This window comes from Protopterus annectens, chromosome 5.part0, assembly GCF_019279795.1.
Source record: "Protopterus annectens isolate FY-2018-M chromosome 5.part0, PAN1.0, whole genome shotgun sequence".
Lineage (NCBI taxonomy): Eukaryota > Metazoa > Chordata > Ceratodontiformes > Protopteridae > Protopterus > Protopterus annectens.
Window position 1 is genome coordinate 331964098 of NC_056735.1, and position 25603 is coordinate 331989700.

Below are 25603 nucleotides of genomic sequence, written 5' to 3' on the forward strand. Positions count from 1 at the left end.
GGGAAAATGTTTTTGCAGGGCTAGAACTGGTGAGGAACATGTTCCTCGAAAGAGGATATCCATCCTATTTCATTGAATCCATCATCAAAGAAATTTCTGATGAATGGGGAAGGAAATATAAACCCCTTTTGAGTCATGGTGACATCAGAATACGATCCAGTGAAGAATACTTTAGGGGTGGGTCAGACAATGGTTGTAGAGAACTTGGAACTGATACTATATCTGACATGCAGGCGAACAACTATAGTGAGGCATTCATTATTCAACACAGCCCCTTTTCTAATAGGATTAAATATATTCTATATGAAAATTGGGGAATATTTAAAACGAATAGCGAAATATATAGGAAGGTGGGTGAAAAAACGCGTATTTTCCACAAAAGTGGGTAAAAATATCAAAGTAAACTTAGAAAATCACTTAGTGGGGCAGGGTCACATTGAGGAAAGTACTAAGCTATGTGGCCGATGTTCTCAATGTGGATACATACTGCAGGTTCCTTCCTTAACACTGAACAACAGTTTAAATAGTGTTCTGCACTTTAGAAAAGGCAATTGCTACACAAACAGGATAGTGTATATTGCACTTTGTAATACCTGCCCAGAGTTTTATATTGGAAAAACCAAGAGGGCTTTAAAATGCAGAATTTATGAACATTTTTATGAAATAAAAAATAAAAAGGAGACTAATGCTCTGCAAACACAGCGTAAACTGTGGGGGATACACAGGTTTTAAATTTGGAATAATAGATACGGTCAACATTGATGTGAGGGGGGTGACTGGAAGAACCTCTTGAGCAAGGCAGAACTCATGAGTCATTAGGTTAGCTGCTAATTTCCCTTCAGGTTTCAATGACCATTTATGCATTTACTCAGTACTTAAGGAAAAAGTTAATACAATAACATAATATATTTGAATTTATAAATAATAATGTATTTTACATGGAAAATGTTTTAATATTTTACTTACGTGTATAAAGAGGGTGAAATAGTAAGGAAAGTGTTTATTTGATATAGGCAAAGTTTTTTGGGGTTTAATATTACGCAAGAAAAAAAATTTAAATCAGTGTACTGATTTTACAAAGTGTTTGCTCATTATGGTTGAATGGGTTCATGTTTCTTTAAAAAGTGGATGTGAGCTGAGCATTCCTTAGGAATATTGATTAACTGTTTGTTAAGAAAGAGAATTTAAATGTTTTAGGGGTGAGGTTCAGTTTGTTCTGATGAAGTCAATTCATTGATGAAAACGCTCAACATGAAACACTGTGTATTTGGACTGTATACTGGTCTTTTATTTGCTTTTATTCATTAAAAGGAGTCTTCCATGCTTATTTTGGTGCATTTTTTCTGTGGTACAGCTCAACAATTTGCCGTAGGAGGTCTCTAGCCACCCTTTAGTGCTCCACTATCTCCATCTCATGTAGCCCCTGGTAGGTTACCCTGGATCTGTACACTCTTCTCTGTCTCCTCACTATCGGTTGTTTGGTAGCATTCACATTCTCACCACCCTCAGCCTCTTGCACATGTTTTTCTATGTTGCCTGCTGCAGCCCTTCTCATTTTGTAGGTTTGCTTGTTAAAATTTCCCAGCTTGTATACACCGGTGGTGTAGAGTGTGGGAAAAGCCAGAGGGGAAGGTGTTTGCTTAGTTTATAGTAGTGTTCTGGGTTGGGCTGGTCTGCTGCCTGTGTAATTGACTGATTCTGATACATTTCACCTGCCAGCTAAGCTAGTTCTCATTGATTACCTTCCTACTGCTGTTTTCCCTTCCCATTGCCTCCCTGTTTAAGCCTGTGTGCGCGCAGCGCAAACAGAGTGCTCAAATGTGCACACTGCTGCTATTTCCTGGATTAACTTCTTTTTTTACTGTAAAACCCAGTGCACCATGCGCACACCCACTTAGACTTTGTAAAGAGTGCTACGCAGGTTTAGACACACCCCTAGCTTAGCTGTGCTAAGATAGGAGCAAACTCGAGCCACAGGGCTCCAATCCACTTACAGTATGCCTGACACACACCCCCATGATGTCACCTACCTCTTAGGCTTGCATCAAGCTATACCTACTCTTACACTGTTGGGACCTGACTCGCATGCTGGGGAAAACTGGAATTCACTATCCTTCCCGGCATTTGCATAGGATTGCCTGGTAATGCATAGTTACATTTCTCACACTGAGCCTCCCCCCTTAGTAACCACTACTCACTGACCAGGTTGTCTTCTGCCTGCCATTGACTTGCATGGCAGAATACTGATTTTAGTTAGAATGCTTATTTTAGGTTTTTTCTATTATTTTCCCGCTGATCCCATTTGCTCACCACTGCCCTATGCTTAAACAGCCGAGATTGGCTAAAAAAAAATAAATGTTTTTTTTATTTTTTGTTTTGTTTGCAATGCCAGTGACCTTATACTTGGTCATTGGCATTCTTACTAATTGATATGCAGCCTTTATTCGGAGCTGTCATAGCTCTGTTTTGGATTTTGCAGTAACCGATATTTCTGCAAGTTTCATGGATTGCAAAATCACCTTATTTGCATGAATTTCACCTGCAAATGGGGTGATTTGCATATCAGGGCTTAGTCTGTACAAGATTAGTACAGGAGCACTCGTGCACGCCCCTGCAGGCTGTTCCAGTATCGCACGGCAGACATATTGCCTGCTTGAGCTCCTGCACCGATCTTGCACTCCATGCAAGCTTTTGAGAATCCGGGGGATTATGGTTAGCTTGGTTTAGTCCTATTTGTGACCAAAGTTGAGAAAGCTGCACTGTTCCTCAGACAACATTTTTTGTTTTTGCTACTGCACCATTAGGAAAATCATCTGTATTATAATTTGTGCAGTTTGTAGAGTTATAAATAAAACTTTGATACATATTGCATCAGCTGTAATATATGTTCTGAATGTTTGCATTCAAAAAGATATATGCTAAAAATTCCAAGAAATGCAGAGTATAACAAGCATCAGCCTTAGGTTGCTCTTAGATGCTATTTACATCACAGGTCATGGCACAATTCTGGGTAATAATGTCATATGCAGTTAGAGGTGTATGCATGAAATGCAAATAAAAAATGATATAGAGAAAGGGGAAGCAGGAAGTAAGGTTTGGACTTTATATAATGAATAGATTCACTGAAGAGAGTGGAACAAATAGTACATTACAGTTTGTCAAGGACGTATCATAAGCTTCAGGGCAGAGGATAGGTCAGAAGGATTCTGTATGAATTGTAACTATGGTGGTGCTAGTGTCACATAACATAGAAGGTGCAAAAATATTACACTGTTACCATGTATCACATGCAACAGTTTCAATTCAAATGCAGGCCATTTCATAAATAAGAAGCTTGTAACCACAAAAATTAAGAATAAATCTTGTCTGGGTTCTAAAATTGCCAGTCAAGAAGAACACAGCAGACATTATAACATAACTGGAAGCAACACTAGGCAGAAGACAAATGGTAGAGCCGGTGAAAAGGGCTGGGAATGCTGTAAGGCAAAGGGTTACATGCAGGAGGAGTAATAACATGGGGCAGGTACTGAAGGAGATGAGGGCCAATGTGGGGACACTGGAGATGGTTTTGGTGATTTGATATTCATTCACAAAGGAGATTAAGACTCTTGGTTGTAGAGAAAGGTTAAATCAGATTTCAGTGAAACCACACTCTAAAGTAATACTCTGTAAAATGCAAGGGTATCATCAAGAGCGTGGGGCAGACACATGTAGTTCAAGGAGGAGAAAAACAATGTGGTATCATCAAGGTCAGGGAGGATGTGGATTTAAGCTAGAAATGGGGGTTGGAGGTAGTAACCTCACATGCATTACTTGAAAGGAGTGACAGAATGCTGAGGAAAAACAGGATTAAAGAATATAATGACTGGCTGCGGCAAATGGCATAGGTAAAAGGCTTGGGACTGATATGAGTATGGGTGGAGACATGGCAGAGAGATCAGTCCTATGAAAGGAATGCTTCACACATTTATAGGCTTATCACCTGTTCATCTTTCTGCAGGACAGTCTCTGTTTGGACAATTTTGTTCTGTAAAAAATATGAAATGTCACAAATGTCCTGAGTCGTTAGGAAAAAGACTATTTTCTATGCGTTCTTTAATAGTTTCATAAAACAATTATCTTGTATCTGAAACACCAGATATTATAGAACACAGCATACACAATTCAAATTCTGCATGGGTGAGCTTTTATTGTGGCAAAAATGTGAAGTCCAATCCATTACAGTGGTTGTGGATATTTGTGTCATATAAAATATCATGTTTCAATAAAAAAGTCCCTCTTTGGGCATTTCAGGGGGTGGCAACCCTACACACTTATGCCAGAAAAGCCAGTTTATACTCTAACAACGCTGCTGGGAGTGAAAGACAAACTATTTTTCTCTCTCTTATTTGATGTACCATCAATTCAAGGACTGAGTAATTATTTCCTACAACACAGTAGTAGTTAAATCACATCTCCTTATTTCAATTTAATTTTAATGCAAAGCTTCTAGTGCCGTGCATAAATCATTATTCAATTAAGATTAAAGATTCAGTTAAGATGGTTAATATTTATAGTTTTCACATGCATTTCTCCCTGAATCAAATATACAAGTTCTAGTAATAGTTTGTCTAAAAAAACTATCTTTGAAACGACAGGTTCCTCTGTACCCCAAAAGGGGTGTTGATGAACCCTACACGGTTTGAAAGGTATAGTCAGTGACTGTAACTTTAAAATGAGATAAAAGTGGAGGCAGCATGGAAGAAGAAGAAGAAGAAGAAGAAGAAGAAGAAGAAGAAGAAGAAGAAGAAGAAGAAGAAGAAGAAGAAGAAGAAGAACTATGTATCCAGGCAGTAGGCAGAAGTTAAAAGATGCAGAGCATAGCAGAGAAACAAATGGGTAACACTGAGTGCAGCTGTGTACTATTACTTTTCAATGCAAAGAATCTTGGTAGAAAAATGCGTTAGTGTCAATAAGGGGGTGGGACATGAAGGTATCTGTATATAGATTATCTAGAAATAATAGGACAGGGAAATATGTATGTGGGGTAGTAATATGCATAATGGAGAGCATAGCTATATGGTCAGATTGGAGGAAGAATAATAAACAAATAATGCAGCAGGGATGCAGACAGAGTTATAACCTAGGTTAAGTGCCCCACCATTAACTGGTGAATCAGTACAGGGTATCACACCTTCGGGTTTGTCAAAAGTGGAGCAGGAGGATAATAGACCAGCACTGAGAATAAAGGAGATGGGTAGAAGTAAGGGAGTAATGCTTACTGGGGATCTAAATCTGTCAGGAACAGACTGGGAAATTCTGAGCTCCAGGATATAGAAGGAGGCAAGATGACTTGAGATTCTGCATGGTAGGGGAGGGAGGGAGGTGGAACCAACTGGTACAGAACTGTAGCAGAAGTGACAGAATTTTGTATGTGGTTCTAACAAGTGCAGAGGGGATCATTGATGTTCAGAATAAGACACCATTAACTCTGAAACTATATGGTTTAGAATAGGTTCATGCTGAAATTCTAGGAACCACAATTGAGATCATTGGATTCATAATACTGAAAGTGCAAGAAAAGGCAGCATAAGTTAAAAGTCATGGTACCTCAGAATATTCTCCATACAGTGAGGTACAAGAAATGAAAGATTTAATATTTGTAAGTAGCCTAGGTGGGAGTGTGTAAAAATGTTTTATCTATACTACAATAATTTTCAAGATTCACTGTGATGATTGACGAAGGCCTGCACGGAGTCTAAGAGTAGAGTAAGACTCCATGCAGCCAACATGTCTACCGAGCGATCCAGGAACAGCGAGTGATCCAGGAACAGCCGGCAGGGGCGTGCAAGAGAGCTCCTAAAATGACTCTTACACGGACAAGGCTAGGTTATGTAAATTACCTCATTTGCTGCTGAAAGGTATGCAAACGAGGTAAATTTGTGATTCAGGAAACCTCAACCTGTCCGAGTAAGAGTAGTGTTATTTGCAGAAATGTACTCCGCTGACAACTGAGTACGGTTCTGCAAATAGCAAAACGGAGCCGTGACAGCTCCAAAAAAAGGATGCATCCAGTCGAGGAAGCATGCCAATGGCCAAAAATGCAGCCATTGACAATGTTCACTGATGCAAAAAAAGATAATAATTTTTTTTTATCCCGATCGCCGATATTTAAGCGTAGAGCAGCTCCGCACAAACGCGCTGTACTGTCAAAACCAGAAAACCAATAATTAAAATCCACAAATGTGGATTTAATAGCAATCCGTAATATACAATGCAAAGGAATGGCAGTCCAAAGACAACATGGCTACCGAGTAGAGGTTGCTAAGCGGGGAAGCTTAGTCAAAGAGATGTAACCAAGCATTAGTAGGCAATCCTATACAAATGAAGGTAAGGATCTTGAATCCCAAGTTTACATAGCAAAAGAGCACAGTCAGTGGAGTGTAGGAGTAGGATAAGGGGTGTAACAGAGTAGAAGATAGGTGACATCATAAGGGGGGTATGTCTGAAAGAAGTGAAGCTCATTGGAGTAAAGTGGCATGTGTCTGCTGTCAGATACTAATCAGTGGAAGAGGTGTGTCAGCAGGTACCCTAGCTAAAGGCAAGAAATTGAAGGTGTATGCCGTGAACAACACTAAAGTTTCTTTTAGAAATGCCTGCAACATGTATACGCGCGTGTGCACACCTGTAAAACTGAGTAAGCCTGTGTGTGCACGTGTGTGCCTGTGTGCGCGCGTTTAAGCCGGAGTAAGCAAGTGTAAGGATGTTGAAACCCGTGTAAGCGCGTTTGCACCTGTGTGCGCACGTGTTAGCAAGAATAAGCAAGTTCTAGTCCGTGGAAGCATGTGTGCGCACGTGTGAGCTGGTGTGCGTGTGTTTGCACTTGTGTGCGCAGCGCTGCCCCCCTGAGGAAACAGAAAGGGAAAAGGAAGCACAACAAATAGTAGGAAGTTAAACAGGGAGGACTAGCAGAGCTAGCAGGTGAAAACAATCAGAATCAGGCAATTACACAGGCAGTACACTAGCCCAGCCCAGCACTTAAAACTTAGCAAACAACTTTCCACTCTGTTTTTCTAAGAGACACTGCAACACTGCAGTAAGCTAATAGAAGTGAAAACTGAAAAAGCTTTACTGAGACAAAGAAATGTTAGGGGCTGCCATTGCTATTATAAGGCGACATATGCAACATGCTGAGGGTGGTGACAATGCGAATGCTGCTGAGCAACCCACAGTGAGGGGACGGAGAAGAGTGTACAGGCCCAGGGTAACCTACCAGGGGTTACATGAGCTGGAGATAGTGGAGCTCTATAGAGTGGACAGAGACCTCATGCAACAAATTGTTGAGCTGTGCAGGCCACGCCTCATACACAGAACCAACAGAGGAGAACCCATCCCAGTGGAAACCAAGGTATGTGTTGGCCTAAGAATACTAGCAACAGGTACCTTCCAGAGACCAACTGGTGATATGATGGGGATTTCACAGGCATCAGCATCCAGCGTACTGCACTAGTTCCTGAATGCCATGTCAGCACATGTCGGTGATCATGTATATTTCCCCAATTCCCATGAGGTATTGGCCAGCAATATGCGTCTCTTCCAGCAAATAGTGGAATACCCTGAAGTAGTGAGTGCAATAGACTGCACGCACATTCGCATCAAAGCACCAGCTGGTGAGCGGGGTAGGCTCTACTATAACCACAAGGGTTACCCCTCCATCAACTGCCAGGTCATGTGTGATGCCCAGGGAATAATAATGAATGTGTGTGCTGGCTGCCCTGGAAGCTACCATGACTCCCATATCTGGCATCTGACACAGCTGTACCAGACATTTTCCAATGGGGACATCCCTCATGGTCACCTAGTGGGGGATGCTGGATATGCATTCGAGCCATGGCTGATGACACCCATCAGAAACGCACACACACCTGAACAGGAACACCATAATGAGGCACACGCACAAACACAAAATGTAATCGCGCATGTGTTTGGGCTGCTCAAGTCACAGTTCCAGTGCCTGGACACATCTGGTGGAGCCTTGCAGTACTCTCCAACTACATGTACCCAAATAGTCATGGTATGTGCTATGCTACACAATATGATCCTGCGAAAACAGATGCAGCAGTAGCAGCATAGGGCCGGGCACAACAGCCCCCCACCATTGCCAAGGCCATCACAGGCAGAGCGTGACTCGGAGGAAGAACAACCTGAACCTGCCCCAGTAGGTAGAAGGAGGCATGCCCAGTATGCTTTGGCCTTGGCAAAGAGGCAGTGCATAGCATATACACTGGCTCAGTAGGAACCCTGGAAATGATACCTCTCTCCGACTCGCACATATAGTAAAAGGGATGCCTAACTTGACACTACCTGTTAACAAACATGTATAGGGAGTGTAAAATGTGCATCCAACATAGGCAGCCCTGCAGCACCACCTGAGGCATGATTGCCATGTGTTAAGCAATATAAAGCAGTGCAAAACAGCTCTTACCACTATTTAGTATATGTAAACAAAATTGCACACAGTAAGTAGCACAACTTCAGGCAATGTTGAGCAATATTGGGCACTGTTCAGCAATGTTGGTTAACATTGAGCAATGTTGTGCAAGTATGGTCAAATTTGGGCATAGTTCAGCAAAAGCAGGTAAACATGGTCATATTTGCTTCACTGTTCCTGAAGCAGTCTGTTCTGCCCAGTATGAAAATATGAAGCAGTGACAGTCTTTGAACCCAGGATACTGTGCACTATAGTCATAGTAAAGAACCACTAAACCATGACACTATGTCAGTGGTCAGCTTGTATGAAGAAATGTTGATAAGTCTATGCAAAGTATTTCATGGAAACCTTGCAGGCATAGCATAATCCCTGTTGAGTTAAGACACAAAGGTGAGGCCTGCAGTAAGAACAGAACATGATTTTCAACACACATATAGTATAAATGTTAATATTGGTAATGTTCACACACATCAACAAATGTAGTGGACCTCAGACAGCAACATATTACAAGGTCACACTGGGCATGCTCACACACTTGAATAAATGAGACAAATATCAGTCAACAAAACACTGAAAGGCTGAACTGGGCATGCTCACACACTTAGGCCATGTCTGAGTACAGCAGTGGGCCACACATATCCGGCAGTTGCATGTGTTAACCCAGGAACCTCGCACTATTCACCAATCCACCTTGTGCACACAGTTATATGACAGCAGACACATATATAATATAGTGGAACCCTGTCATAATCAAATATGTTATGCAGATACTTAGGTTGTTCATAGAAAGTGGGAAAGCAAAGAAGAAACAAAACCTGCAATCAGTACCATCAATGAACAATGTGCATCCCGAACATTTTCATAGGTTCAGAGGTTGATACTAGGCTATCTGCCCTAGGGCATGTATAAGCCTAGCCAGAGTGTGTTTGGCTTTCGCAACCCTGCTAGATTAGTAGATTGTGCCTGTGAATAGTAGGTCACATAAGATAGCCCACATATGTTTATTTTATTGTGCCTCTGTCTAGCAGGGACCCAGAACATATCCCAGGGCTAAACATACGATCACCCATCCACTTGTCAAGATGTCACCTGTAGGTGGTCAGTGGGGGTCTCTGCGTATGTGGGACTGGGATCTCATTCCAGAGTGAGTGGAGCCTCTGGGATGGGAATATGCCCCTCCAGAATGTCCTATTAATATCAGTGCTGATGTTTCCGTCCCTGGAGCGTGTAGCTGTAAGGAACTTTGATATCCTGAGGTGGAGCCTATCCATTAATTCTGTGATGGACATGGCTTTAAACAACAGGCACAGATCGCATCCGAGCTGGGGTCACCATAGCCAAACTGCGCATACCATCTGTGTGAGTCCCTAGATCTACTTGGTTAGGTACTTTTGTGGACATTACAGTTGCTGCAGGTGTTGGGTAAGGTACATCCGAAATGGGGCATTGTATCCAAGCATGGGCCTGATGAGTATAGGGGCACAATGACCCCACTTGATCTAGATGTGAAACCCTATGGGATAAGGTGGGCTATATAGAAGGGGTGTCCAACAACATTGGCAACGTGATTGTCAAAGGCGAGAGTACTAACTACTCATTTCCCCAAATCACAAATAACACCCACCGTACGTGATGTATCATCACCTATGTGGTAATGTGTGGGCACGTTGTTATTACCAAAGGGGATGAATATGCATCTAATGGAAAGTAGCTGTAGGCCATGGCTCTGGCACCAGTTATCCATCTCTGTGAGACCCTTTTTGAGGATGCTTGTGCCAGCTGGGGAGTTGATTATGGCACACAGTTTTCTGTCATCTGTGAACATGGTTAGCCATATTCCTCCTGTGTTAGCCTGTATGTCTGAGAAATATATACCGAACAAGAGCGGTCCCAGGACTGAGCCCTGTGAGATGCCATGTGTAACTGGTGTATAGTCAGACATGGCACCTGCAATACTGAACATGTGGGTGCTATCCATGATCCAGTTAGCAATCCATCTTGTGACATATGTGTAGATATTGAAGCCGGTGAGCTCATGTATAATGCCCGAGTGGGGTATTGTGTTGAACTGTTATGCGAGCTCCAGGTAGGCTGCGTGGACAACCTTCTTTATGTCTATGGACCTGGTAACTGTTTAAAGACATTGAACAGGTTCAAGAGGCAAGATCTGCCCACAACAAAGCTGAATTGTGTAGGATCCAGTGGTTGTAGGTTCCAGATGTCTATGTGTATGGGTTCCATGACAATACGCTCCATAGCTTAGCAGACCAGGATAGTTAGGCTTATAGTGCGATATTGTCCAGGGTCCCTTGTCGCACCATCTCTGTGGAGCAGGAACACTGTTGCTGTACGCCATTCCTTGGGTACATATCCTGTAGTAACACTTTTGTATTTATCAAATATTATACATTTATTATATGTATTTACTACTTTAAATGTTTGAATTTCATTAATGAATTAAGTGGTAACAGCTGTGAATTGATTTTTGCGTGTGTATACATATTTGCTTTGAACTTGAAGCAATTGTGATCCATGAAGGCAAATTGCCGAGGTACTAGATCGCTTTTTAAATATAGAATTGCTGGTGCAGTGCTGGAATTGTGTTTTTCATATCCTGTAGTAACTCTGATATTGAACAGTGACTTAATGTAAGTGTTAAGTTCATCATGAATCTCGTGTAAGCCGCAGGCCGGGACACCGTCTGGTCCCATTGATGCTGTGTTGTCTGTTATGGAGAGGGCAGCACTCACCTGTTCATCTGTGATGTCAGGGAGGCTACACCCTGTTGGGATGGACATTTGCACTTTAGGGGGGATGGGGGAAACATTTCCACTGAACCTGTTTGCCAGGATGTTTGCAATGTCAGTGGGTTCAGTGTATGTTTTGTCATTATGCAGTAACTCACAGCATATCTGTGAGTTCCCACCCAGGTCCCTGACATAACTAATGAAGGCCTTGTGATTGTCCATAGTGTCTGTTGCAAGTGTCCATTAGAAGTGGCCCTTAGATGAATCAACAAGTGATCACAGCTTTTCCCTAGTATTGATCAGAGATGCCTTCCTTTTTGGGATTGTGCTCTATCATGTAGTAGTCTCCTCCTGTCATTGTATAGCTTATTAATGGCCATGGTCCACCAGACAGGTCCCCTGCCTTTGGAGGAGTGAGTCTTGTAGTTATCTGGGATAGCACGATCCATGCATTGCAGTAGTTGTCCATAGAATGGCTTTGTAAAGGATTAAGTGGTCTGAGCCATAATTACCACTGTCCCAGGCTCTTTGACGGATACCACCTCGGTTTGTAGAAGTGTGATGTTTGCTTATGAGAAGTACTTCAATGAGATCATCTAGGATGTGGGTATGGACGGGATATGTATGTCCAGTGAGATAAATGTATGGTCTGACCTTAACAATGAGGGGTATACCTCTGGTGTGGAACATAGTCCCCATGTTGGTGATGATCATGTCCCACATGTTTTACCCTCTTGTGGTTGTGGTGACCAGTTCTGCCATAACATTTGAGTCTATAAATCCTAGCAACTGTTGTGCGAGGGTGTTGGTGCTTGAATAGTATTCCCAGTCAATGTTTGTGTATTTGAAGTCACCCAATATAATGGTGTTTGGAGAGACCTTCATATTCCCAGTGTTCCCAGGAATATTGAGTGTTGTTCCCAAGTTTGGGAGTGTGGTCTGTAGCAGTCTACAAACTGAAATGCAGTTTGGGCCACTGTTAGTTGCACATGTACGTTCTCCGATGCTCTGTGCAGTGCTACCAACCTGGAGGTGTGTGTATGTTTGATGTATATGGATACTCCCCCTATTTTTGTTGGCCGGTCCGAGTCTTGTGTCCGAAAAGCATGGTATGAAGTAAAACCTGGTAATGCTGGTGTGCTTTTGGGAGCCTGAACCAGGTGTCTGTTACTGCACATATATCGACAGTCTCCATACTGAGGAGAGTCCTGAGTGCATGCATTCTGAGGGTTAGACATCTGTTGTTGAGCAGCATTACTCTCCGTTTCTTTTACCCTGTAATGTCTATGGAGGTGGTTTTGTCTTCTGAGCCTCGCTTAAAACAGCCATTATGGGGGTGGCAAGAGCCTTAGCCAGTATTTGAAAGGCTAGGGGGTGACAGGTGCATGGCATCCATAGTGAAGCTACGTGGCATGTCGAGCATGTAATCCCAGGCTGACAGACACTGGATCCCCTTTGAATGACACCAATATGTTAGCCAACTGTTAAAAGTGATCAGTTTGTCTGTATACTGTGACATCATTCTTGGTGAGGGTAAGATGCTACACAAGGTCAGGGTCATACTGGCCTGGGCTACATGATCAGAGAGCTCCTCTATGTCTATTGTCATGTAGTCCAGGGAGGAACATCTGAGGATTTACACACCAGCATGGTCAATGATGGAGCCATATTTGTACTTGCTTTGGAGTGACCTGAGTGCATGTGTTATGTGGCAGATCCTGGCACCCGACAGACAGCACAAAGTGACCTTCTCCTTGTTCAGCCTGGTGAGTGGGACGTCAGTGAGTCTGACAATAAGAGTCACATATTACAAGTGTATTAGGTGTGTTGTTTAGGCCTAAGGGCAGTGACTGTGTGGCGCACTGACCTTGTGAACTATGTGATATGTGTGTATAGTTGTGGGCTAGCAGTTGTTTGGGTGTCTGCTTTGGATGTCTCTGCTGCTTAGGCAGAGTATATTTAGAGCTTCCGAGTATGTTTTTGTGTGGTAATGTATTTGGTTTGCTGTCGTCATAGGTCCATGTGAGACTGGATTTGTGGTGTGTGTGGTTACCTTCACCACTTGATAGACTGTGCCAGTCACGGGATGAGAGAGCTCAGCCTCCTGTTTGTCTATACAGTTGCATTTCTCACATATATCTGAGTTTGTTGGTAGGAGGACAGGGTTGTCTGTGTACATAAGGCAGTTGTAACATTGCATCAAAATCCCAATATGCACCAGCTGGACTGGAGAGTACACACGAAACCGACCTTTGGACATGCCAGGATATTATGATGACATACTCTGTTGACTGATCAGAAAGGATCAGTAGTGTGTTAAGTGTGTAAAAGAGTATAACAGGGGTTTAGTGGTCAGGTTTGACATTGTTTTGGAAAGATTATCTGTGAAGGAGTACAGACAGAACCATGACACCTCCTTCAGCTATGTCAGAAATAGCAATGTACACTCATATATGTCCTGAGTCAGGGCCAACTGTACCTGACTGACAATGCCGACATCCTGTCAGACAGGCCATGGAGTCCATCATGATTGCAGTCAGAAACAGAGCTATTGTAATCTGACAAACACACTACCCAACCAACTGTGGTATGTTAATGAGCAGATCATGTTCCCCAAACCTGCTAGATTGTTTTCAAGGCAGCCACCCAGGACATAGATTGCTGAAAGGAGCTACACACGTCCCACATAGACTTTGAACAGCCCTTGATCAACATCACAGACACATGTTGTATCCACAAAACCAACAATCTGTGCATAAATATGTATTGTCATATGAAGGAATGGCAATTTGTCCACAGATAGATCACACAAGCTAAGAATTTTGGAGTCCTGTTCAAGCTGTTCACACTTGCTGCCCCACATGGTTCATTCCTGGGATTGCATAAAACAAAGTGCACACACATTACCATGTCCAGTCTGATGATGTCAGCATCCTACAAATATAGCAGGAGAATAGAAACCACCCAGTAAAGCATGTAGCGCATCTTGTTAATGTGTATCTCTTTAGTATCATAACATAGTTAGGTAGGGGTTTGAATTCTGCAATTGCTGAGTTGTGTGAGGGTGTATGTGTGTGTGATTCCCTTTGGGAGGAATGGCCTTTTTGTAGACTGTGACAACACATTAAAAGAGGTGAACTCCTCTCTGCCAAGTGTGATGATGTCAGTATCCCACAAATATAGCAGTGGAAATGAAAAATTCCAATAAAGCATATAGTGTGTCATGTTAATGCATATCTTCCCTAGTGTCACAACATAGTTAGGTAGGGGTTTGAATCCTGCAAATGCTGAGTGTGTGTGAATGGTTCCCTTTGAGAGGAGTGGCCTTTTTGGAGACTGTGAAAACACAGCAAAAGAGGTGATTTCCACTTTGCCAACTCAGATGATGTCAGTATCCCACAAATACAGCATTGGAAATGAAAACTCCCACTAAAGCATGTAGCGTGTTGTGTTAATGCATCTTTCCCTAGTGTCACAACATAGTTAGGTAGGGGTTAGAATTCTGCAAATGCTGCGTGCGTGTGTGTGAGGAGTGGCCTTTTTGGAGACCGTGAAAACACAGCAAAAGAGGTGATTTCCTCTTTGCCAACTCAGATGATGTCAGTATCCCACAAATACAGCATTGGAAATGAAAACACCTAGTAAAGAGTATAGCGCGTCGTGTTAATGCATATCTCCCTAGTGTCATAACATAATTAGGTAGGGGTTTAAATTTTGTGTGTGATTCCCATTGAGAAGAGCGGCCTTTTTGGAGACTGTGAAAACACATTAGAAGAGGAGACTTCCTCTTTGCCAAGTCTGATGATGTCAGTATCCCACAAATACAGCAGTGGAAATGAAAACTCACAGTAAAGCATATAGCATGTTGTGGTAATGTGTTCCTCTCTAGTATCATAACGTAATTAAGCAGGGGTTTGAATCCTGCAATTGCTGAGTGTGTGTGTTTGTAAGGGTGTGTGTGTGTGTGTCTAATCCTATGAGAGGAGTGGCCTTTTAGTAGACTGTGAAAAATCATTAAAAGAGGTGAATTCCCCTTTGGCCGGTTTGATAATGTCAGTATCCCACAAATACAGCAGTGGAAATAAAAACTCCCAGTAAAGCATATAGCACGTCATGGTAATGCATGTCACTCTAATATCATAATATAGTTAAGAAGGGGTTTGAATCCTGCAATTGCTGTGTGTGAGACACTGTTGATTAATGTGTTGTGGCTTTTGCTTTTACTACTGTATGACATATCAGTAAAACAACAGTATGTGCATTGCACACTTCAGGTATCTGTGTGGCAAATACATATATGTACACGTGACCTCAATTGGTAACTGTGTGGCCAAGACATATAATGTACGTGACCTCAATCACTTCATAGGTGTGAAGCCTGCTTTCAACACGACTACTTCTGTTACCATTTACAGTTGTTGCTGCTGCTTCTCGGACCATAGGTCACATATGTATGTATGTGACAAGTCCAGCCACTGTAGTGATCTGTGCCCTAGGTCATCTGTGTCTCACACACACACACATGACAGTTGCCATAGAATAGTGTGAGTGAGGGTGTATGGCTGGGGCATATTTCAGACATGTTCAAACACAACACAGTCTGTCAATAATGGCCATTCATTGTAGGTATACAACAACTCCATGGATATGCATACAGACCCCTTATTGCTTATGTGATACACTGAGGGACATCAGCATACCTTTGGGAATGTGGATATCAAAGGACACATGACATCACATGTGGCTCTTTGTACACATCGGTACCCCTGCTACATGTTGTGTGCTACTACCAATGTGGTACTGTCAGGATACTATGTGTAGTAAATGTGGATGACTATGCTATTGTTGGCTCATAGCTTCACAACATGGGTTTGTCAACAGGTATCTGTCTGTATGATACCCTTGTGGAGAAGCGTCTAATTGGGGGAATGCATTGTAGGCCACTGTATACATCACCAGATGTGGACATAAATATCCCTAGTGTGCCTACTTGTACCTAGGATGGACACATGTCAAACAGGAGTGGTCACGGGAATGTGTGGTGGTCAATACCACTGGTAACTGGTATAGTACAATACCAGAATGATTCCAATGCTACTGTGTATCCTACAGCTGTGTGTCAGTTGTCAAGACATCATCTAATGATTGGTTAAAATCAGGCTGTTGAGGTTATGTGCACTACCAGAATGCTAACCAATGACCAATATGAACAGTATCACCCACAGCATAGTGTCATACCATGTCATACACACATGTGTACCATGTTGTGACATATGTGTAGTGAAATGCATACTGGACACCAATATGAAATATGAAGTATTAACACTGTGTAATACAGGGCATGTCACCCTTCAGATGTGCCCACCATGCACATACACACAAACAGTGCACCTCCACCATGCTCACAAATGTACACCTTGAAATCTGTACTGCACACATCACACACGTAACGTCCACTCACCAACACATGCTGCCAGTACCACACACATCAGCCAACTGGCACATGTGCGGACAATCCATGTTTGGAATTAACACTGGTGTAAACAATACTACATTGATAATCATTGCTTGGATGCATTATGCCTGCTCAGATATACCTACAAGGATATCATTACACTTTACTGTTGACAACATGCTAACATTGCTACACTGCTATTACGTCACCCTGTGCATCAGCACCATGTTATCCTGTTCCTGCATCAATGTCACAGATGACAGGAGGTGGCACAGTTTCATCATATGCACAGGGTGTGTTATTGTTTTTCCAGAGCCCGACAATGATCATCCAATCAACATGTATGTGTGTGTGTTTGTGTGTGTGTGTGTGTGTGTGTGTGTGTGTGTGTGTGTGTGTGTGTGTGTGTGTGTGTGTGAGGGACAACAGTACAGTATGGGTCAGTGTTGTTCTAATGTGTGTGTGTATGTGTTAGCCCTACGTGTTGGTAGTATGTGTGTGTGTGTCTGCATGCACACAGTAACCCCTTGTGGCTGGCAAATATAGGAGGTTGTGGGACAGCCACAGACTGTACCTGCCATGCTGTACAGATCACTGTCTCTAGCCACGGACACGGTACCTGTGCCTGGCAGGGGTGACATGGAAAGTATCGGGTACTAAGCCAGACTAAGTACAATCATCAGAGGCAGAGGGATGTTGACTGGACCAATGTCCCTTCTGGGACTGGCCAGAGCCACGTGCACGTGGTCATCTTGGATGGTCTACCGACTGCCCAGCCACAACATTGCTGGGGCTGGGGCTGGTACTGCCACTACGGGAGTGGCTGGCACTTGTGTGTCGCCCACGATGACTGCCAGCTGATGATATTGCTGGCATACATCCACATCAACGTCCCAGCCATCCTGCACTGTCCTGGCACATGGACATTACATTGTGGAGGACATCTAGTGTCTCCCCCCAATGTCTATCAATGACATCGGTGTAATTGCGGATGGCACCGGAAAGGTCACGGATACTGTCATTGATCGCGGTGTTATGAGCCCTCTGCGCCCTTAGTCCCTGCCTGGTGTACCATTCCATACATGCCTGTGCTTGCATCACAGCCCGGAACATACCTGAGGTTGTGAGACCTGTGCAGACACGTCTGCCAGGGGCATTATGACCAGCGGTGCTCCCACGAGAACCCCTGGACATATACTTATGTGGTACCATTCTGGGTGTCTGGGCATGGCTGCTGTGTGGGGTTGCATGTGCCATAGATACCACACTGTCCTGGTCAATGCCTACCATATGCTGTTCCTCAACTAAGGCCATTGGTGTTGAGGGATGTATTGGCAGTATGTATGAGCGCATAGATGGGGTGGAAAGCTGTGCACTGTCGATTAGTGGACCAATGACAGACCCTGTCAAACATGCCTGTGCCACAACACATTCATCATCATGTTCACTATTTGTGGCAGTGACCTCTGGTTCCCTGCTGCACCCATCCAACAATACCTCAGCACCTGTGAGAGGGAGACAGGAAGCACACTTTAACATCTGTACAGGATGTTCGCACACATGCACACATGCACACATGCACACATGAACACATGAACACATGCACACATGGACACATGCACACATGCACACATGAACACATGCACACATGCACACATGAAGACATGCACACATGCACACATGAACACATGCACACATGCACACATGAACACATGAATACATGAACATATGCACACATGCACACATGAACACATGCACAGATGCACACATGAACACATGTACAGATGAACACATGAACACATGCACACATGAACACATGCACACATGAACACATGCACACATGCACACATGAACACATGCACACATGCACACATGAACACATGAACACATGAACACATGCACGCATGCACACATGCACACAAATATACTACTCAGTCAAGTTGACACACACACACACACACACACACACACACACACACACACACACACACACACACACACACACACACACACACACCAACAGCAATATGGAACATATTCATTAGTGGTTGATGGTGGATACTGTATCACAAACCAGAGTCCTATCACACTTGTCAGCATGTAGGATGCGAGTGTTGAGAGTCCTTGTTGATAACAGTATACATGTCGTTGATGCATGTGTGTTGTTCAATGATTGGCCTCACCCTGGAACACGATGTGTACATGGACACAACATTGCACTGCAAGTCTGAAACGCTATCCAATGTCCTGTGCACCATCACTCATAGTTATACATACCATGGCCAGATGCACACAACTGTCAGATGTATAACAATGAATGCTATGTGTAGTACTGTAGGTACTGTAACTGGATGTAGTGTAGCACCATGAGCCATCATCAGGCAGCATCATGTGGTCAGTCAAGGCCACTGATGTATGTCACACTGGCAACTATCCTGCTGTACCTGACTTGCACCACTTAGGCTACATTTAACATTTCACAGACAGTTGTTACATGGGCATGTCAGATGTTCAATAGGGAGCATTGCCTAACATGACTGTGTTGTGTGATGACGTGTGTCACACCACCCCATGATAGGCCTCTACCCCCAGATATAGTACGTGTGCTGTGTTGATGACATATGGGATACTGGAGTATGACCTTACAGCAGGTGTCTACATACACCATCATATTAACACATAGTGCATATGACAAAGTGGTGTATGTTGTGTGCATGTGTATTGACTCTGCCTATACAATGTCCACTACAGTGTACCCCACTTGTTTGGGATGCTCTGTGTATTGCATGTGTATGAGTCAGCTACTCATGTCACTGGGATGTGCATAGTCCCACAGAGAACATGCAGAGCATGCACTATGTGTAGGTGTTTAACATGTGTATATGGCCTACAACTCTCCTATGACATGCACATGTTATATGCTATATTAACTGTAGCCCACTCACCAGCATGGGTCTGCTGTCTTGCTATCACACCAGAGGGACCTACAAGGATATGAGACAGTTTGTCAGTGTCAACAACTATGGCATTGCTGCTGTGAGTTTGCAATTATACAGTAGTACATGAGGTGACAGTCACAGGCATACAGCTAATGTCCCGAATTATCAGTATTGCATGACACCAGGCTCCACATATTCTGCATACACAGTACACATCTGATAAATGCATATTATAACACTTGAGATAACAGTGGTCTACAGATATGCCATATTACCTGCATGGTCTGTATCGCTGTGCTGGGTGACTCCAGCCTCCATGATGACACAGGTGTACTGTACTGTTTGGCCAGGAGCCACCACGCTGAGGAGCAGCTCTTCCACTCTGGTGAGGGGGGGATGTGTTGCAGCACCACCACCTGTGGCAAGCTGTTGTCTGTGGACATCGGAGGCATGCTGACGGACATGTCTGATTAAATCACTGCAGTGATCGCATACCTGCTCATAAGTCCGGTTATGCATGCCTACATCATTCATCCGACGGACAACATCCTGCCACAGTGCAGTGCGACCATGCTGGTCCTGGCAGGTTCTGGAGAACAGCAGGTTGTAATGGTGTATGAAGGCGTCTGATATTACTCCCTCCTCCTCAGGGGAATATACTGGTTTCCTGTTGTGTGACATTGCCCTGGAAGACAATGAAACAGTAATTGTGAGCAAGTCATGTGGCACACTCCACATTCTAAAGTACAGACATCAGTGAAATGCCATATATAGCAACCTATTGGCTGTCAGTAGATACACACTTTTAATACCACATATGACTGCTAAGCCCACAACTGCCTGACAGTGCCTGGCACATACTGTATACCAAACCATGTTCTGCACAGCGACAAAGTGGAACCAGTATGTAAGACTATACAACAGTACATGACACACTGTATGTGACACAAGTCACCACCTAGCCAAAGGAGGTGTATATGACCCTAATGCATACAGACATTTGTCATCCATTGAAATGAATGTACAGTATGGTTTCAGTGCTACCAGCACACCACGCTACTTGTTGATAGCAAAGCCCTCAGTAACATATGTGCACATTCATCACTATAGGTGGCATACTGCTGTACTACACTATACATGTTGCTAGATACACACTTATATCCTGTGACACATATACCACCGAGACCATGTTACAGGCATACCCACACACACATCAGACATACCTACAAAACACAAAGGTATGGCAACCCAGATTAGATGTACCTGTGTACCATATAGTACTGTGTGTCAGTACCTACATAACCTCATGCCTGAGGTATGTAATGTGTGAGGACTACAGGTAACAAACAAAACAGTGTTACCAAGCCATGTGGATATAAACCATACTGTGCTGTTGAGGCCTACAGCTTCAGGTAGTACTACAGTTCAAACGTGAGTTGTATTCACTAGTGTTAACAATCAATAAGCATACATGTACTGCTTTAGCCTACAATGGCACACTCCAGTCGACACCATGGGACTACGTCACAATGTATGCCATACTGCTTTTCCTGCCTGGCAATAGCATACATACCTTTTGATGGGATTAGAGCTACAACACTACATACCATGGTATACACAGTTTTCCACTAGGCTATCACACATATACACGTCTTTGACACATTCGCCTACACATTCTCCATCACACCCAGTCAACCTCACATAGCATGTGATGCAACAGGTACATGCATGTATGTATCGGGTCCTAGGTAGCTGATAGGCTGTTATCCTTAGGGCCTATGGAAGCCTAGACATATGGTACCCTGCACTTCAACACCCATGTAATGTAGGTTCATGTGCCCCTGTCATGTAGAGCCACAGAGGTGATTACCGGGTTGTGTTTCCTTTCTCACATCCAGTCATTGTGATTATTCATGGCAACTGCTAATGAGGACCTTCATTTGCTGTTGATAGGTAGTCGGTTCAACAGTATGGTATGTGTCCATGATGATAATGTGCCACTCAAGCATGTTCTGCTTTTTGACTTTACAAGGTTTAGATGAGTACAGTGTGTAGCTTGTATGGAGTTCCATCTGTTTACATGGAGCATGTCCAACACCTGTGGGTTTGGCATAGCTTTGTATGTTAGGCAGAGGTAGCCTCTGGGTAGGCGGTATGTGACACAGTGTAGCTGTGGTTTTGTAAGACAGTCAGCATAGGGCATCTGTTTGAGTCTGGTAATACTCTTTGTGAGGTATGTGTCTGGCGTCTACAGTTGCTGTGTATGTCTTCTGAGGTACATACCAACAGGGACATTGTCCTCTATGATGGGTGTTATGACTGATGAGTAGAGTGGAACACTGACCTTTGTTTCCGTGGATGACACATCTTTACTGACGACATGTGGACTGTACTCAGTTTACATGACTAGTGTGGCACTGTGATTATCATAAGGGTCACTACTGTCCACCTGTGTCCCATAGTCTCTTATCACACCTTCAGTGTTGAGTAGACTACCACCTATGTGGTAGTTCATGGTTACAGGGCTTTCAACAACAGGGATGGCAATATGTGTACAACATTGAGCTGGAGCGTACATATGAACATACACTGGTGTACACATAGATATGCATATTGGCACATGTACAGTCCACCTTTCATGGTGGGAATATCAATTATGCAAAGGTTGAGTGGGATGCAGTTATGTAATGATATTGCACAGTCTTGTGCAGAATGCATGGAAGGTGTTCATAGCACATATATCTTTAGCAGGACCCCCTATCTGGAAGACTATAAACCTAACAAATCATACCCATGGCATTTGAACAACACATGTCATATGCCAGCACTGTATGCTGTCTTGTTTGACACACACTACAACCTACATATAAATATGCACATAACAACCTGCACCAACATATAAATGTCTGCCCTTCACAAACAGTTGCAGTATGTCCCTTGCGCTATGCACATGTTCAGATGCTTATAAATCAGACACATATGTATCTCACCATATGTGTGTGCCATACAGACACAAGGTCCACACTGTTGTAAGTCCGTACACCTCACGGATGACCTGTTGGGTCTTACTACAACATGAAAACACCAAAACGGACCAGCTGTTAGGATGTAAATTGTAGATAATAGTTTTATTGCTTCAATAAATCATGGTGTCAGCAATGGTCAAAACCATGCTGAATAAGCAAACCGGTTTCGGCTAGTGTTAGCCTTTCTCAATGCCCAATATCCAAAAAAATGTAAGACATCACCATTATGAGACCTACTTATAGTCCCTCTCTTAAAGAGATATTGCCCATTATAAATGCATTATACTAGCTAAATTGAGAATTTACACATAATTTACACATAATTCACCCCACATATTCAAAATTCCATTTGGTGTTTGGACAAAAAATAAATAAATTACAATGTAAATATACATATGTATAATCCAAAATATTCAGGCAGACATAAATCTGTATTCAAACTACTGAATTGTATGTTAAATATAACAATTATGGCAAGTATACCCCAAACAAATAACCTGCCATTATGAATATACAACACAATATATATAAAACTAAAATATGTGATTTATGTAAACCTGTAAGACCCACTCATAATGGGTATAAAGAATCCATATAGCCTAATAGATTGCAACATAAAAATAGAAATACACATGTATTTACAACCTATTGAATTGGTTCCAATGTATTCAATCCTGGTCTAAAAAGACCCCCTAACCTTATAATCCATTTATACTCCATGTCATTGAGTTTCTTGTGCCATCCTGCTTTCATTTGTCTATGTAAAGTGATTCTGTCTATAATAATGAATGTAAAATGAGCAGAAGGGTATTCAAGGGTATGTTTATACAAAGCATTAGTCATGCGTTTGTGTCTAATCGCACTAATATGTTCACAAACCCTAAGTTTAACAGGCCTGGAGGTCTGTCCCACATAAAATGCCGAACAGTTACAAGTGGCCAAGTATACTGCCCAATCCGAACTACAGTTGGAAAACATCCTGATCTCGAAAACCTGGGATGTATTTCTGCTAGAAAACTCACTAGTTTTGGGCATATGTTTACAAAATAGGCAATGACCACATGGAAAACTTCCCTTCAATGTTCTTCCCTCCAAAGTGGTCTGTAATGGATCCTGTGAACTATGTCTCTTATAGTGGGTTAGAAAAGAATTTAAATTTCTACATCTTCGGTAAGAAAAAGAACACTGTTGGGGTAATATGCCGTTCAAAATTTCATGGGAACGTAGAATATCCCAATGTTGGTTGATTATATCAACAAATCGATTGGTATTAGCCCCATAAGTGGTAACTAACCTCAAAGTGGGATTATGCCCTGACCTAGGATTGAACTGTTGTTTAGATTTATATTGTAATAAATCAGAACGTGATGAATGGTTAACTGTTTTCAAAGATTTGACAATGATATGTTTTTGATATCCACGATCAACAAATCTATTAACAAGATCATCACAAGACTTAGAACCATCCTCTGGAGAAGAACATATTCTTTTCATCCTCATAAATTGTGATTTGGGGATGTTGTGGATGATGTGGCGTGGATGACAACTGTCCGCATGTAGCAGAGTGTTGTACTGAGGAAATTTCCTATAGACCGATGTAGCTAAAGTGTGATCCTGAAGTCTAATAATCAAAACATCCAAAAACACAATGCTATCATGTTCTATATTGACTGAAAAACGAATTCCAAAACTGTTGTCATTTAAATAGTCCACAAATTTGGAAAGTTGTTCCTTAGTTCCACGCCACACCATCCAACAATCATCCAGATATCTTCTCCAAATATCAAGATTTGCCAAAAAAGAATTGTGATGCGTATCATATATATATGTGGCCTCAAAATAACCCATGAACAGATCCGCATATATAGGGGCAAAGGACGCCCCCATTGCTGTTCCATTGACTTGCCAATAAACTTGGCCATTATAGTGAAAAATGTTCTTGCATAACACAAATTCAGTTAATTTAGTCAAAAAATTATTGAATTCTGTAGAATATAATTTTGATTTATAAAGCCAATATGAAACAGCTAAAATGCCTAGTTCATGTGGTATGCTGGTATATAATGAGGCCACATCAAGGGTACACAACCACCACGAGGATTCCAATTGTGAGTCTTGAACTATATTAAGAAACTCCGTTGTGTCCTGTATACGTGATCGAATATGTTTCAATAATGGTTTTAGATATACAGTAAGGAAGCTAGATAAAGGTTCAGTTAAAGAACCACGCCCAGAAACAATGGGTCTGCCTGGGGGGTTTTTTGCATCCTTGTGGATTTTGGGTAACAGATACAGGTATTGGGGGATGGGTTCCTCCACCTGTAATTCCTTAGCTACCTTTTCCGTAATCACCCCCTGAGTAATTGACACCTCCAAAAACCTGTCTATTTCAGCCTTGAAACGTAAAGTAGGATCCAACTTAAGCTGTTTATAATAGCTAGTGTCCGACAACTGTCGAAGAGCTTCATTATGATATGCTTGATAGTCCATGACCACTATGGCACCTCCTTTATCTGCCATTGTAATGACTAGCTGATGATTGTTCTTAAGCTCTAGTAAAGCCTGTCTTTCCCTATGGCTTAAATTGTTAAATTGTGGTTGATATACATTGGCATAATGTAACTCCTTCATGATACATTCCCTGAAAATAGAGACATGTTTGTTCATTGGAGCAACAAAAGTGGATTTTCTGAATCTAAATTCAGTAGATCTTTGAGAATCATTCTTGTCTGAAAAAAATATTTTCAGATTGAGTAATCTACAAAAACTGTTAACATCATTTAATAAATCATGTTCCGGAACCACAGAACTTGGAACAAAGTTCAATCCTTTATTCAAAAGTGTGATCTGAGCAGGGGAAAGAACAATAGAAGAGATGTTATGAACATTATTGGTTACTGTATCATCTGTTGCAACAGATTCTGTAGAGTTGGGGTATTTGAACCTAGATCTATGTTTTCTGCCCC